Raw genomic sequence first — 8,924 nt, 5'->3', positions numbered from 1 at the left:
CCTTCACTGTGGCCAGCTTGGACGGCCTTTCTCTCCATCCCTCTGTCGAGCAGCTTGGAACCTCTGTCTAACGGGCTTGTTCCCCAATGTGCCTTCCGCCTAGCACACACCAAGTGCACCATGAATGCTTGTGGAAAGTTTTTTAACCTTTTTTTGTCTTTTTTTTTTTTTTTTTCTTTTTTGAGATGGATTTTCCCTCTTGTCACCCATGCTGGAGTGCAGTGGTGCAATCTCGGCTCACTGCAATCTCCGCCTCCTGAGTTCAGGCGATTCTCCTGTCTCAGCCTTCCAAGTAGCTGGGATTACAGGCGCCTGCCACCATGCCTGGCTAATTTTTGTATTTTTTAGGGGAGACGGGGTTTCACTATGTTGGCCAGGCTGGTCTCGAACTCCTGACCTCAGGTGATCCACCCACTTCAGCCTCCCAAAGTGCTGGGATTACAGGTGTGAGCTACTATGCCCAGCCCCTTGCTGCATCTTCTAAAAGCCACATTTAGCCTCTCCATCTCACAGATGAGCAAACCAAGGCTGGGAGATGCCATTTCTCCCAAGTGAGGGGCGAGAAGGAGGCCTTGGGAGCCTGTGTGCCTAACCTTGCTCTGTCTGCCCCCTTCACCCACCCCGCAGTCCTCCCCACCCGCTGTGTAATCCCAGTGGCTTTGGAGGTGGCCTGGCATTCGCGCAGCCACCTGTGACTCAAGCAGGCTCTGTTCCCAGACTGTCGCGTTGGCTGGAAGCCCAGAAACTGCATCCCTGGAGGCTGCAGGCCAGGCCCCCCCACCACGGGATGCTGTGGGGGGCAGGTACAGTTCACTTCCTGGCCCCAGAGAGGTCCAGAAGGACTTTATGCCCCCCATACTCTCCCCACCAGCTGGCCCTGGGCTACTGCACTTTATGAACCCAGTGGAGGAGGTCTCCTTCTCTCTCTGATCCTGTTTCTCTCTGTGTAAAGTGACGCTCCTGATAGCTGGCTCTCAGGGCTCTTGTAGGAAGGCATTCATTGAGCACCTACTGTATACCAGGCCAAGGGCTGGAGGGAGGATTCTAGACTCAAGGGGGATTTCTTCGGACAGAGGGAGCAGATGTCTGAAATATGAAATCATCACAAAGTGGCATAGAAGAGGCAGTAGAGACACCGGGTCCCGGACCGAAGCCAGGGGCCAGGGAGGCCTCCCAGAGGAGGGGACACTTGCCGTGAGTCCTGGAGGATGAGGGATGCCAGCTGGGGTCCAGTCTAGGCCCTGCCTGTGTAACTGTGGGCTATGTCCCTTCAGCCTCAGTCTCCACCTCTGCAAAATGGAGATCAGAGCAGTTCCCATCTTCTTCCGGGGCTGCAGAGACTCTGCAGTGGCTCTGCCTGGTTTGTGGCCAGTGCTCCTGAGCCCTTGGCGGGGGAGATTGGGCCAGGCTCCTACCGCAGGGCCTTAGCACGGGCTGTTCCCTCTGCCTAGAACGCCCTTCCCCCAGACCTCTGCCCCGCCTGCCCCTTCCTCCTCTTCACTCGCGTCTCCACCTCCAGCCTCTGTCTATCCCTCTCTCCCGGCCTACGTTGACACATGCCTGCTAAGATGTCCAATTTGCTGATGTGCCCCGTACAAGCTCTACCCTCCTTTTTTTTTTTTGAGACGGAGTCTCGCTCTGTCACCCAGGCTGGAGTGCAGTGGCCGGATATGAGCTCACAGCAAGCTCCGCCTCCCGGGTTTACGCCATTCTCCTGCCTCAGCCTCCCGAGTAGCTGGGACTACAGGCGCCCGCCACCTCGCCCGGCTAATTTTATGTATTTTTTTTTTTTAGTAGAGACGGGGTTTCACCGTGTTAGCCAGGATGGTCTCCATCTCCTGACCTCGTGATCCGCCCGTCTCGGCCTCCCAAAGTGCTGGGATTACAGGCTTGAGCCACCGCGCCCGGCCTACCCTCCCTTTTTATCATGGTCTCCAGTACCCGGCACACAAGAGGCCTCCAATAAATGCTGGTTGAACAGATGGATGATCCAGTGGCATTGAAGATGGTGGAGTTTGTTCCCAGAGCAGGCGTTTCTGGGGGGCTGAGTGGGGAAGCGGCCCCCCAATCCTGGTTTCCCTGGAAATGTCTACCGCTTCCAGAAACCACTGCCTCTTTTTTTTTAGATGGGGTCTGGCTCTGTCGCCCAGGCTGGAGTGCAGTGGTGCGATCTCAGCTCATTGCAGCCTCCACCTCCCGGGTTCAAGCGATTCTCCTGCCTCGGCCTCCTGAGTAGCTGGGATTACAGGCATCAGCCACCACGCCCAGGTAATTTTTGTATTTTTGCTAGAGACAGGGTTTCACCATGTTGGCCAGGCTGCTCTCGAACTCCTGACCTCAAGCAATCTGCCCGCCTTGGCCTCCCAAAGTGCTGGGATTACAGGCGTGAGCCACCTCACCTAGCTCTTTTTTAAGGCAGGGTCTCACTCTGTCGCTCAGGCTGGAGTACAGTGGTGCAGTCATAGCTCACTGCAGCCTTGACCTCCTGGGCTCAAGTGATCCTCCTACCTCAGCCTCCCAAGAAGCTGGGGCTACAGGTGAGCACCACCGCACCCAGCTAAGTTTTAATTTTTTTTGTAGAGACAGGGTGTCACTATGTTGCCGGGGCTGGTCTTGAACTCCTAGCCTAAAGTGATCTTCTCTTCTTGGCCTCCCCAAGTGCTGGTATTACGGGTGTGAGCTACTGTGCCCAGCCCAGTCTTGTAATATTATGTGTCCATTTGTTCCTTCCCAACATGATGAGGGATTAGTTATTATTATTATATATTTTTAAGAGACAGGGTCTCATTCTGTCACCCAGGCTGGAGTGCAGTGGCATGATCACGGCTCACTGCAGCCTCGAACTCCTGGGCTTAAGTGATCCTCCTGCCTCAGCCTCCCAAGTAGCTGGGACTACAAGCATGTGCCACCACACCTGGCTAATTTTTAAATTAGCTTTTTAAATTTTTTGTAAGACAGTTTCACTCTGTTTGCCCAGGCTGGAGTGCAGTGGTGCAATCTTGGCTCACTGCAACCTCTGCCTCCCGGGTTCAAGCAATTATCCTGCCTCAGCCTCCCAAGTAGCTGGGACTACAGGCGCATGCCACCACACCCATTTAATTTTTGTATTTTTAGTAGAGATGGTGTTTCTCCATGTTGACCAGGCTGGTCTAGAACTCCTGACCTCAAGTGATCCGCTCACCTTGGCCTCCCAGTGTGCTGGGATTATAGGTGTGAGCCACCGAGCCTGGCCCTGATTAACTTTTAATTAACAGGGTCTTGCTATTTTGCCCAGGCTGGAGTGCAGTGGTGCAATCATAGCTCACTGCAGTCCCGAACTCCTGGCCTCAAGTGATCCTCCCATCTCAGCCTCCCAAAGTGCTGGGATTACACATGTGAGCCACTGTGCCTGGCCTGGATTCATTATTATTCCCACTTTACAGATGAGAATTTGGGGGCTCAGAGAGGTTAGGTCACTAGCCTCAGGTCACACAGCATCTGCCTGCTGAAGCCGGGGCTTGACCTCAGGCATCTGGAGCCCAAGGCTGCAGGACTCTACACGTTTGCCTCTTAGCAGCCAAGGACTGTATCCCCGGTTACAGAGGGAGGCCACTTGTCTGGGGCCACATGGGAGGCTCCCAGGCTACCTGCCCCTGCAGCCTCCTTCCTTGGAGCATGACTGCCACTTCTACCCGCACCTGGTCCTGTCCCTCACGCTGGAGAGGGCGAGCAAGAGGAGGAGGGCTTTTAATTTTAGAAATGATTCCTGCCGCAGAAGAGTTCCTGCTGGTTTTCCCAGGCAGGACAGCACAGGACAGGAGACCCCTCGGCCCTACCACGCCCCTCCCCAGAAGGCCACCTTCCTCTGCGGGCTGCTTCCTCCCCGCCCCCAGCCTCTCCCACGGCTTCCCCATCTGGAGCCGCCCTCTCCGCCCAGGTGGTGAGTCTCCATGGCAACATCCCATCACAGGTGGTCGTAACCTTAGCAACCAGGTGCTCCCGCCCCACTGCCTGGGAGGCTCAAAGCTGCGCCTGCTTCCCCCTCCCACGCTCTCCCTGCCCCCCGGGGCAGCTCTCCATGAGGAACTGAGGGAGATGCATCCTGCCAGGGATGCTGGGCCCAGAGACTTGAGGGACACCCCAAGGTCACCCAGCAGCTGAGAGGCTGGGCCTGGGGTGCTCCACGGGATGTGAAACCCACCTCCCTCATCCCGCTGGATGCAAAAGAACCTGCACTTCTCAGCATCTCCTGGGCACCTACTAGGTGCTGGGTCCATGCAGGCTCAGGCACGGTTACTACCTTCAGGAGGCTTCCACTCAGGACAAGGGGTGGGGAGACACTGACCGAGGACAGGAAGGGGACAATGCCTGGAATCCCAGCACTTTGGGAGGGAGAGGCAGGAGGACTGCTTGAGACCAGGAGTTCGAAACCAGCCTGGGCAACACAGTGAGACCCTCATCTCAAAAAAAGAAAAAAAATTAGTTGGACGTGGTGGTGCACGCCTGTAGCCCCAGCTACTTAGGAGGCTGAGGTGGGAGGATCGCTTGAGGCCAGGAGGTTGAGATTGCAGTGAGCCAGGATCTTACCACTGCATTCCAGTCTGGGTGACTGAGCAAGACCCTGTCTCAAAAAATATATATGCATATTGGCCGGGTGCACTGGCTCACACCTGTAATCCCAGCACTTTGGAAGGCCAAGGCAGATGGATCGATTGACGTCAAGAGTTAGAGACCAGTGTGGCCAATGCGATGAAAGTACAAAAATCAGCTGTCCCCACAAATAAGTGACCCCCAGAGTAAGTTCTAGGTTTAGAATGAAGTTTATCCATCTGCCATAAAAAAAAAAAAAAAAAAAAAAAATCTCTCGGCCAGGCGCAGTGGCTCACACCTGTAATCCCAGCACTTTGGGAAGCTGAGGTGGGCGGATCACCTGAGCTCAGGAGTTTGAGACCATCCTGGTCAACATGATGAAACCCCGTCTCCACTAAAAACACAGAAATTAGCTGGGCATGGTGGCAGCCGCCTATAATCCCAGCTACGAGGGAGGCTGAGGTAGGAGAATCACTTGAACCCAGGAGGCGGAGGTTGCAGTGAGCTGAGATCGCACCATTGCACTCCAACCTGGGGGATAGAGTGAGACTCTGTCTCAAAAAAAAAAAAAAAAAAACAGAACTCTCCTCTGATATACATGGAAATTAATCGCCCACATTAGATTCTGAAGGAAACTCTTGCTTATATTCACTTTTTTTTTTTTTTTTTTAGTTGGAGTCTCGCTCTGTCGCCCAAGCTGGAGTGCAGTGGCCGGATCTCAGCTCACTGCAAGCTCCACCTCCCAGGTTTACGCCTTTCTCCTGCCTCAGCCTCCCGAGTAGCTGGGACTACAGGCGCCCACCACCTCGCCTGGCTAGTTTTTTTTGTATTTTTTAGTAGAGATGGGGTTTCACCATGTTAGCCAGATGGTCTCAATCTCCTGACCTCGTGATCTGCCCGTCTTGGCCTCCCAAAGTGTTGGGATTATAGGCTTGAGCCACCATACCCGGCTTTTTTTTTTTTTTTTTGAGGCAGAGTCTCGCTCTGTTGCCCAGGCTGGAGTGCAATGGCGTGATCGCGGCTCACTGCAACCTCCGCCTCCTGGGTTCAAGCAATTCTCCTGCCTCAGCCTCCTGAGTAACTAGGATTACAGGCGTGCACCAACACGCCCAGTTAATTTTTGTATTTTTAGTAGAGACAGGGTTTTCACCATGTTGGCAAGGATGGTATTGAACTCCTGACCTCATGATCCACCCGCCTCAGCCTTCCAAAGTGCTGGGATTACCGGCGTGAGCCACCGTGCCTGGCTTAGCCTTTTATTATGGAAAATTTTATACACAAACAAAGGCTTAGAGAATCACGTAATGAACCCCCATAAAGCCATCCCCTAAGTATGATGCATCTTGTTCCATAAGTCCCTCTCCACCCTCCCCAACAGACTATGTCAAAGCAAATCCCAGATGCGAAGTAATTTCATCCATAGATATTTGCATTTCTAAAATACAACAACTTAAAAAAACACAGCCAACAATTCCATTATCATTTTTTAAGAAAATGGACAGTAATTTCTTAATATGCTCAAATATCCAGCCAGTGTCCAATTTCCCTGACTGCCTTCTAAAATTTTTTCACACTTTGTTCGATTCAGAATCCAAATAAGGTCCATTTATTGCAGTTGGTTGATATGTCTGTCTGTCTCTCTCTCTTCTCTGTCTCTCTGTGTCTCATTTTTTTTTTTCTGGAGACAGGGTCTCACTTTGTCACCCAGGCTGGAATGCTGGAATGCAGTGGTGCAGTCATAGCTCACTGTAGCCTTGAACTCCTGGGCTCAGGTGATCCCCCTGTCTCAGCCTCCTGAGTACCTGGGACCCCAGGTGCATGCCACCATGCCCATTAATTTTTTTCTTTCTTTTTTTTTTTTTTTTGGTAGAGACGGGGTCTTGCTGTGTTGCCCAGACTGGTTTTGAACTCCTGGGTTTAAGTGATCCTCCTGCCTCAGCTTCCGAAAGTGCTGGGATTACAGGTATGAGCCACTGAACCACCACTCCTGGCCTTAGTTATTCCTTACTGCTGTTTGTCTTATATGTTATTTTCCTGTCTTATCACACTGTGTGGAACCTCCAGTACAATGTTGAAAAGAACCAGTGGAACTGGACATCCTTCCCTTGTTTCTGGTCTTAGGGGTAGAGCACTCAGTCCTTCACCACTGAGGATGGCGGCTGTAGGGTTTTTATAGACACTTTTTATCTGGTTGAGGATATTCCATTCTATTCCTAGTTGCATGCTTTAAATTTGCATGAGTGCTGAATTTTGTCCAAGTGAGAGCTGAATGTTCTGCATCTACTGAGAAGAGCATATGGTTTTCCTCCCTTATGCTAATCATGTTGATTCTTGAGTATTAAACCAACCTTGCATTCCTGGGATAAGCCCCACTTGCTGGTCATGATGGAGAATCCCTTTTATAGATAGCTGGATTCAATTTGTTAATATTAAGGATTTGTGCATTGATATTCATGAGGGATATTGGCCTATGATTTTCTGTAATGTGTGTTGGTTATGCTGGCCTCATAAAACACGTTGGGAAATGTTCCCTCCTTCTCTAGTTTCTGAAAGAGTGGGTAGGATTGGTGCTGTTTGTTCTTTAAAAGCTTCAGGATCGATTCTGTTGTTGTTGTTGTTGTTGTTTTCCAGAGAGGAAGTCTCTATGTTGCCCAGGCTGGCCTTGAACTCTTGGGCTCAAGCCGTCTTCCTGCCTCAGCCTCCCAAAGCACTGGGATTTCAGGCATGAGCCACTGTACCTGGCCTGGGAACAATTCTGAAAGTAGAGTTGTCAGCATTTGCTGATGGCTGGGACGTGTGAGGCAAGAGAAACAGGAGGGAAGGGCACCCTAGGGTGTAAGCTTGAATCAAGGAGCTGTTTCCTTGGATGCAGAAAGCTGGAGCAGCACCTGGTGGAAGGAGCATTGATTTGGGGTGTGCATTAATTTTGGAGTGCCTGTTTGGTGCTGGGGCAGAGATGAGGTCAGGGAAATGGAAGTCAGAAGCCTTTTCAGCATAAAAGTGGAACCCACAGGCATCTCTGTCTCTGACTTCGTACCCATTACCCCCAGCTTCCTGTTCCCATACTGCTTCCGGTCTGTGTTCACTGGCCAGCCTGCAGGAACTCTGTCCTCTGTCAGGCACTGGAACCCTAGTGGCCTTGGGCCCATCATTCCTGGGTGAATCCTGACCCCTGCTGGCTCTGGTCAGCACGGCTGAGGCCAGCTCGGCCAAGGCCAGCGTGGCCGCGCAGTGGTCGGGGAGTCCACGGAGCCGGGTCCTGAAGGGAGGTAGAGAGTGTGAGAAACTGGAGGCAGAAGGGCACGGAGTTCAGACAGACCTGGGCCCACTGGGAAAGCCCCTGTCTAAAGGGCAAGGTGGGGAGCCGGGACTTATTCCTGTGGACAGTGGGGGCTTTGGGGAGGCGCAGAGTGGGAGGGACCTGGTGAGATCCCAGGAGCTTGAGCCCTGGCCATGGAGCTGGGACCCCCAGGAGTGTTCTTTTTGAGACAGGGTCTCACTCTGTCACCCAGGCTGCAGTGGCACAATCACATCAGCACAGCCTCGGCCTCCTCGGCTCAAGCGATCCTCCCACCTCTGCCTCCCTAAGTGCTGGGATTACAAGTGTGAGCCACAGCGCCCGGCCCTAGGGGTTTGCTAACCTCTCTCACCCTGGGCGCTCCCCAGGCTCAAACCAGCAATTCCTGAACCCTAGGAGCTCTCCTCGTGGGCACAGCTTCTTCTGGTTACAAACCTTCTTCCCTTCATATCCATGTCCTCGTCTAAATCTAGGCAGGAAATCGAGACCCAGAAACAGGTGGCGATGGGCAGCATGGGCCTCTGTGGCAGAAGGTCCCGTGCTACACAGCACTGTCCGGGTCCTTGCACGGGTTTCCAGAGGCGCAGGGAGGCCTCTCCCCGGTCGTTCAAGGCAGGCATGGACCTGCGGCGTGAGGCCAATGGTGACTTGCTTTCTCCCAGCTCCTGGGGCCATGGCGTGTTCATTCCCTTTTCTTTTCTTTCTTTCTTTCTTTTTTTTTTTTTTGAGACGGAGTCTTGCTCTGTCACCCCAGTTGGAGTGCAATGGCGTGATCTCAGCTCACTGCAACCTCTGTCTCCCAGGTTCAAGTGATTCTCCTGCCTCAGTCTCCTGAGTAGCTAGGATTACAGGCGCCTGCCACCACGCCCAGATAATTTTTGGACTTTACTAAAAGTCCAAAAGAGATGGGGTTTTGCTATGATGGCCAGGCTGGTCTGGAACTCCTGGCCTCAAGGGATCCACCCACCTTGGTCTCCCAAAGTGGTGGGATTACAGGCATGAGCCACTGTGCCCAGCCTCATTCCCTTTTCTCTTTGCCTCTCTTAGGCACTGGGAC

The sequence above is a fragment of the Chlorocebus sabaeus genome, chromosome 6 (genome assembly GCF_047675955.1).
Source record: "Chlorocebus sabaeus isolate Y175 chromosome 6, mChlSab1.0.hap1, whole genome shotgun sequence".
Classification (NCBI taxonomy): domain Eukaryota; kingdom Metazoa; phylum Chordata; class Mammalia; order Primates; family Cercopithecidae; genus Chlorocebus; species Chlorocebus sabaeus.
The sequence above is the reverse complement of the archived record's forward strand: the minus strand, read 5'-3'. Positions refer to the sequence as shown.